We start from the raw sequence: 7,669 nt of genomic DNA on the forward strand, positions 1-7,669 counted from the left end.
CCAACCCTCTTTAATTCAAAATTTTATACTAGTTTTCCAAATTGAGATATAGTTTTGGAGAATTAATATAAAATTTTGAACTAGAGAGGTTGGAGGGGCACCTAATGGTTACCGATCGGCACCCCTAGATCCCAGTGGCCAACACCAACTGCGAAGGCTGCGGCGAGCATACAGCACAATGCCCGGAAGCGGCAAATGATGAGCGGCTGGTAGCGCGGTGCGTGGAGCTGGTGTGGCGAGCAATGGCTAAACGAGCACGGAGGTGAGCAGAGGCGGTGAGCGACGGGCAAGCGAGAGCGGCGCAGAGGGCCAGCAAGGGGCGAGCATGCAAGGGCACGACGCAAAGGGCTGGTGCTTGCTAGATGAAGGCGAGCAGAAGCAGAAGCAAGCTGCGGCAACGGGCGCCGTGCAAAGGCTAGGAGACACCAAGAAAATTGCTACACCCGGCCACAAAATATGCTATTTTTTTTGTCTTTTGCATCAAACTCGGATGGTGGTGAAATCAGGAAGACAAGAGAGTCGATCCAAGCTAAAAGTCCGTTGCAGCAATAGAAAAAGAAAAGATGAAAAATCAATGTATCCAAACTTAGCCGAGGCCAGACCGCCGGCTTTGATTCAGCGGCAGACAGCTCCGATTCATTCCGATTGAAGCTGGATTTGATGGATGCGGCGGCCAAGCAAATCAGATTCGAGCTCAATTTCATTCATGCGGGCAAAAAAACAAGCGCCGGGGTAGAGAAGGGGCACCAAGCACAGGGGAAGACAAATGAGGGTCTTGATTGACTGATAGACAGTCCCCACAAAACGGTGGCTAACAGAGGTCAAACCAAACATAGAAATCAGCGTTTTAAATAGCGGTGCTATAGCGGCATTATAGCGGTTTTGTGGAGCTGCGTTATAGCGGTTTCGTGGAGCTGCCACTATGATCACTGCACCTCTCTAGCAAACACTGTCGGCCCCTGGAACTGCCCGTTCACCATCACGACGCTCTTGCTGCTGCACAGCCACGTTAAGTATGTCATTTGCACCTACATTGCCATCGCAACATTAATCGCATCAAATTTTTGCAAAGCTGTAACTGCCAACGGTTGATGGAACACACATCAACTAGCATGCTACTAGCTTCTTGCTGCTGCACATTTACATCAAACTGGTACTCTCTATTGACGCCCTTCGTCATGCTGATGGAGAAGAGCAACACAAGCAATGCGACAATGATGGAGCAAGTAGAATGGAACCATTCCATCCTACCTTGCTCTCCAACCAAACGCACCCTAGAATTCCTTCCGCATCCCACTCCCCAAGAGTACTGAAGACACACATGACGAGACACCACCCCTGGTATAGTAGCCTCATGTCTTCTTGTTGTCCCTCTCATCTCCTTCCATTCTCCCTCGATGAATGATCGATCATCACGCGGGAAGCTGTAGCTATTTATGGGTAAAGATTCAGCGCTGCACGGGCCGGCCGGGTACGTGACCCCGGCCCAGCGACATGAATGAGTCATTCAATTCACCAACCGTTAGTTACAGCCCCGGCCACCAGTAATTTCTCATTCGTGGATCATCGGAGTAAAAAAAAGAACCAACCCGATCGAGCTCCTGATCGAGCATGACGGAGGACCACACCATCTATTTGGTCCAAAGTCTGAACCCAGGTAAACGGAAAGTGCTAGCTAGCACATGCTTGTACGGCCACCAGCAAGGCGTTATTAACTTGCTGTCTTGCTAGAAGCCGCGGTGCGGCCTCGATGCATATATGCACGGCAGCCGGGCAGAGAGAGCCGTTGCATCTTGCATGTCCAACGATCATGCGAAAAGTTTTTTTTCTGTTTTTTTACACATCTTGCCTCCTGTAACTCTCGCGAGATGTCTCTTTCAATTGCAGTCTCTTTCAGTTTCGTTTGCAAGCTGGTTGACAGCCTGCCTTGCGTGCCCAACAATTTATTAGATGCAGTGTCTATTCTTTTCTCCAATACGCAGGAGAGCTACCAGGAAGCGGCGATCTGAATTTGTGCCACCGTTCCCTGATCGAGCATGGAGCTCTTGGCAGTGACAGATTCACACTCAGGGCTGCAAAGAGCCAAAGACTTCATACCAGACTTGCATATATAGTCACAGTACAAGAGGTGAACAGGTGGTCTCATGTGTTTCAGGTTCTTGATCATAGAGAGGGCAATTTGTGTGTGTGTCTCCAGATCATGTCTCTCTCTTCTGTCAGCCATCCAATGACGTTGTCTGAATGCCAACCAAAGGAATATCTTCACTTTCAGGGTCGTCCAAGTTTGCCAAATCAGTTTGTGCCCAGAGAAAGTGGACAATCCTTGATTTAGCATCATATATGCAGACTTAACAGAATACTGACCATTGCTGGTCCATCGCCAAATGCATTGATCGTCTTGATCAGGCTGTAGTTGCACAACAGCGAGCCTCGACCAGAGCTGCAAGTAATCGGCAATTGCCTGTACTGACAAACCTCCCTGAATTCCTCTCACCCACTGCCAATCATGCATTGCTTCCTCGACAGTTAATTTCGATCTCACCCTTTTGTTGACTGCTGCAAACAGGGTTGGTGCAAGATCAGTAATGGCCTGCCCATCTAGTCAGTTGTTGACCCAGAAGAGTGTTGTCTGCCCGCTGCCGACAACTATGGATGTTGAAGCTTTGAAGAACGCCGAGACCACATGATCCGTTTGGATTGGCAATTCAGCCCAAGCCCGATCATTATCTGTATTTATTATGGTACAATAACAGAACGAATGAGAAAATTTGTTTCCTCACAAAGATAAGTTTTGAGAGAAAGGCGTTCGATGTTGAATTTGCCGGCATCCATAACAATCGACATGGACTCAGCAATCCAGCATACTTGACTGATGACGAGTGGGCATGCCCTTCCCTTGCTCTTAGACAGCACGCCTTTGCAAAAAGTCCCTTTATTTATAACTAGCCTATCATTATCAACCCGTACTCCCGCACAGGCTAATTAGAGTTATTTTAAAAATAAATCATATAAGTAATATCTATAATTATCTATCTCACGCACTCCCATCTATTAAATATTCTAACACATACTATAAAATATATATTTATCATAATAAAGTTTCAATAAATTTTATTTTGCACCACACCTCCATGTGTGTTTGATATATATATTTAATTAAACTATTTATTTATGAATTAGTGTTCTTATCTCTTTCATCGTACATGAATACACATCGACACTTATCGTAGGTAGTATTTTGTATAAATAATGATATAATAATAATAGAAATAGTAATTTAGAATTTTATATTGATATACTTTTATATCTTATTGTAATTATATAATTTAGATTCAAATTTAGGGGTTAATTAACTTTTAATAATAACATAATTGAATAATTTATATACAAATTTAGGGGTTGTTTTGCATCATTGTTTTAATGGCATAAGTGGGTAATTTACATGAGGATTAGGGGGTTACTTTAGATTTTTTAATAATGGCAAAGGTGGGTAATTTATTAGAAAAGATAACAGATCCAATGACTATTATGATTAGAGTAGTCAGATGGATGGTTAGATGTTTCTTATTTTTGTGAGAATTTTCAAGATCTCTCTATTTTTTTAAAGTGTCCACTTAGGATCCTTGGTGGCTTCAAGTGGAGACTTCAAAGGAGCCTCCAACTAGTAATAGTAAGATAAGATCCTTGACCGATCTCTGCGTGCCGCTGATAATGGCGTCCGGCACGGCCTGACAGTTCAATCACGGTGGCGTCGCTTCGATACTTTCACTTGATCCACCACTCCAAGAAGCTAAGTTCCACGGAGTGGAGCTAGATTGGGAGAAATCCCTTTGCCCTAAATTCCTAGTGCATCCCACTCTAAGGAACACCAGATCTTCCTTGACTCTCCTCCTCTCATTCTTGTCTTAGCAGCCGAATGCTATGGACAAGTTTTCCCTCCTCAAGTGTTGATCACGGCACCCCGAGAAAGAAGCTATTTGTAGTTGTGGGTAGGCAGAAAGAAGTGGATGCAGCTAGCTGCACGGAGGGAGTGAGTACATGAATGGATTATTGAGTTCTTGAACCACCGCACCAGCCGGGCCATAACTCATCTTACTCTGTGCGAGTAGACTTGATGTAGCATCAGATATGCAGACTTCGTAGAATACTGACCATTGCTGGTCCATCGCCAAATGCATTGATCGTCTTGATCAGGCTAGTTGCACAACAGTGAGTCTCGACCAGAGCTGCGAGTAATAGGCAATTGACTATACTGACAAACCTCCTCGAATTCCTCTTACCCACGCGGATGGGCAGTATCACCTTGGAGGAGAAGGATGAGGAGGAGGCGCTCTTCATCAGAAAGAAGGGTCCACTAAGAAGCCGAGGAGAGGCGAAGGAAGCGAAAGAGTGGACAAGAGGTGATAGGCTTTGCCCAAAGAAGAGCAACTATTTATGGGGAGCTCAACAAGAGAGCGATGACAAAGATGACCAGGAGTTGGTCAAGAATGAGAGAAGAAGAAAAGGTGAGTGCTTCAATTGTGGCCAGAAGGGGCATCTTGCTAGGGGGTTGTACGAGTCCAAGAAGGCACATAGAAGGAAATGTGGCTACTATGAATGAAGTCATCCATAGTGGGTGGCTTAGTGAAGAAGACTGGGATGCAGAGGCATGCATCGCAGCTGAAGATGATGGAGCTTATTTTGTGGAAGACTTGATAGAAAGTGAAGCTCTATCAAGCAACATTGCTACCAAAGAACAACAAGAGGAAGAAGAATGGGATGCAGAAGCTAGTTTTGCGATGGAGGTAAGAGATTCAGATACTTCTACTGGATTTATAGTATTAGAATGTGATGATGATGAAGATTGGGAGATTCTAAGCGACAAGGAGGAAGATACTAGAGATATAAAGATAGATCCTAGTCTTCATGAAGATGAGCCACAAGAGTATGGGGTAGAGGGAGCATTGGTGATCCATGATGATTTGAAAACACGAGATGAGGTGAAGAAGCTTCAGGAAGGATATAGTTGCAAAGATCTTAGGTATGCCAATATGTCATGAACTCAGGTTATTTTGCCTTCATACAAGGAAGCATTCAGAGGGAAAACAACTAGAAGAGTAAAGAAGAAAAAATGAGATGCATATTTGCACGAAGTCCGTAGGGAAGCTCCAACTAACGGTTGAGAAGTACGAGTCGAAGGAAGATCGGATCATGTCACCAAGAGAAGAGGATAAGAAGGTTCGGAATGGCAGAGCACAGAAGATGCAAGGAGACAAGTATGCATTGAGGGGGAATGTTGAATTATGACAATGCATATTTGTGGAACATTCTATAATATTTTGGAAAGCATAAAAGAGAAGATATTTGCCATGGAAGAATCTGGAATTGTTTCTTCATGGCAAAGTAAAGAAGAGTCTAGAACCTAGATATTTATGTATGGTAAGAAATATCTAGATATTAGTATAAGTATGAGAATGTTCTAGAGTTGGATCTTTTGGTTAGAATAGTGTTGAATGTTGCCACATGGCAACATCCTAGAAGTCGTGTACTAGTGTAAATAGGGGTGCCACCCCTCCCCCAAGTGCTATGACTTGGAGTACCATTTGAGTCCTAGGTAGCATGGCAAGGTTGCCATGGTGTGAGTGTGTAGGTGTGTCATGGTGAGTCATAGGATAACCACATAAAGAGTGTAAGTGTTATTTTGTGTTGTATGATGTTGAGTTATGAATAAAGGTTTGAGTTCCCTTGTAAGTGTTTGTCTCCTAGTTTCTAAGTACTTAGTGTATAAGTTGTGATCTATTATAGGTTGGTTCTGCCACCCGGGATCACAAAGGGTCTAGGTTTCATCTTAGGAAGGCTCTGCCTCCCGGAAGCCAGCTTCATCTGTTGGTAGGCTCTGCCACCTGGAAGCGAGAAGGTGGCTCTGCCGTCGTATGGACCTTATACACCAAGTAGCTAGAAATTGAAAAGACTAAACGACCCTAGAGTGAGTTGGTGTGTTTTAGGTGTAGGTTCTCTGCATAGTGGGTATTAGGGGCACCTCGATTCCCAACACTCACAAAGATCAGTTTTGAGAGAAAAGTGTTCGATGTTGAATTTGCCGCATCCGTATCGCAATCCAGCAAACTTGACTGATCCTTAAAGGTTCTCTGTGTGCCATTGATAATGGCATCCAGTACGGCTGACAGTTCAATCACGGTGGCATTGTTTCGATACTTTCACTTGATCCACTACCACTCCAAGAAACTGAGCTCCACATAGTGGAACTAGATTGGGAGAAATCCATTCGCCCTAAATTCTCGGTGAATCCGACTCCCAAGGAACACCGCATCTTCCTTGACCCTCCTCCTCCCCCTCCTCAGGCCATGTCATATCTGTAGAGGGTATTTCAATTGATCCAGAAAAAGTTCAAGATGTATTGGATTGGGAGGCTCCGATATCAGTTAAGGAAATTCGCAGCTTTCTAGGACTAGCTGGGTATTATCGTCGATTCATACCAGAGTTTTCAAAAATTGCTAAGCCTATGACCGAGCTACTCAAGAAAGGTGTCAAGTTTCATTGGAATGACAAATGTGAAGAGGCTTTCCACACTCTGAAAAAGTTGTTAACTTCTGCACCTATCTTGGCTCAACCTGATACATCGAAACCCTTTGACATATACTATGATGCTTCTGGTACTGGTATTGGTTGTGTCTTGATGCAGGAGAACCGAGTGATTGCATATGCGTCTAGGTCACTCAAACGCCACGAGGAAAATTACCCAACTCATGATTTGGAATTAGCTGTTGTAGTTCATGCTCTGAAGATATGGAGGCATTATCTCTTGGGTAGTCCTTGTCGCATCTACACTGACCACAAGAGTCTTAAGTATCTTTTTACTCAACCTGATTTGAACATGCGCCAAAGGCGATGGTTGGAACTGATAAAGGATTATGAACTTGAAGTGCATTATCATCCTGGTAAAGCGAATGTAGTTGCAGATGCGCTAAGTCGCAAAGCTCATTGTCATTGCATCTCAGCTATACCAATAAGCGAGTCTCTTTGCTTTGAAATGGAGAAGCTGAACTTGAGCATTGTACCACATTGCACACTGGCCCATCTAGAACTCACTCCTACTCTTCGTGATCTAATCATCACAGCACAAAAGAAAGATAAAGGAATAAAGGAAATTCAGAGGGGATTATCAGAAGGAGATTCGAAAGTAAGTTGTTTCCACCAAGATAGTGGGAATGTGTTATGGTTTAAGAACCGATTAGTGGTGCCTAAAGATTTTGAGCTCAGAAAGCAAATTCTTGATGAAGCTCATACCTCTCGACTATCAATTCATCCTGGTAGCAACAAAATGTATCAAGACTTGAAACAACAGTTTTGGTGGACTCGGATGAAAAGAGAGATTGCAAGTATGTTTCAGAATGTGACATCTGTCATAGGGTCAAAGCTAGCCATCTCAAGCCAGCTGGAATGTTGCAACCCTTGAGTATTCCTGAATGGAAATGGGAAGACATCAGCATGGATTTTGTTGTCGGGTTACCCCGAACTCAAAAAGGTTATGATTCGATCTGGGTCATTGTAGACCGCTTTACCAAATCAGCACATTTTCTCCCAGTTAAGACAAAATATTTGACCAAACAATATGCCGAGTTGTATATGGATCGCATCCTATGTTTACATGGTGTGCCAAAGACTATCA

At 43.8% G+C, this 7,669-nt stretch overlaps 1 long non-coding RNA gene across 1 annotated transcript; it reads right to left on the reverse strand.

Moving 5' to 3' along the window:
• Window positions 1–755: 755 nt before the first annotated feature.
• Window positions 756–1,389, reverse strand: LOC120659035. The gene is made up of 2 exons (XR_005668909.1): window positions 1,145–1,389; window positions 756–1,028 (listed from the first exon to the last, which is right to left on the reverse strand). It is a non-coding gene; the product is annotated as an uncharacterized LOC120659035 (long non-coding RNA).
• Between the last annotated feature and the right edge of the window lie 6,280 nt (window positions 1,390–7,669).

Source organism: Panicum virgatum, chromosome 2N, assembly GCF_016808335.1.
Source record: "Panicum virgatum strain AP13 chromosome 2N, P.virgatum_v5, whole genome shotgun sequence".
In the NCBI taxonomy this organism is placed as follows: Eukaryota; Viridiplantae; Streptophyta; class Magnoliopsida; order Poales; family Poaceae; genus Panicum; species Panicum virgatum.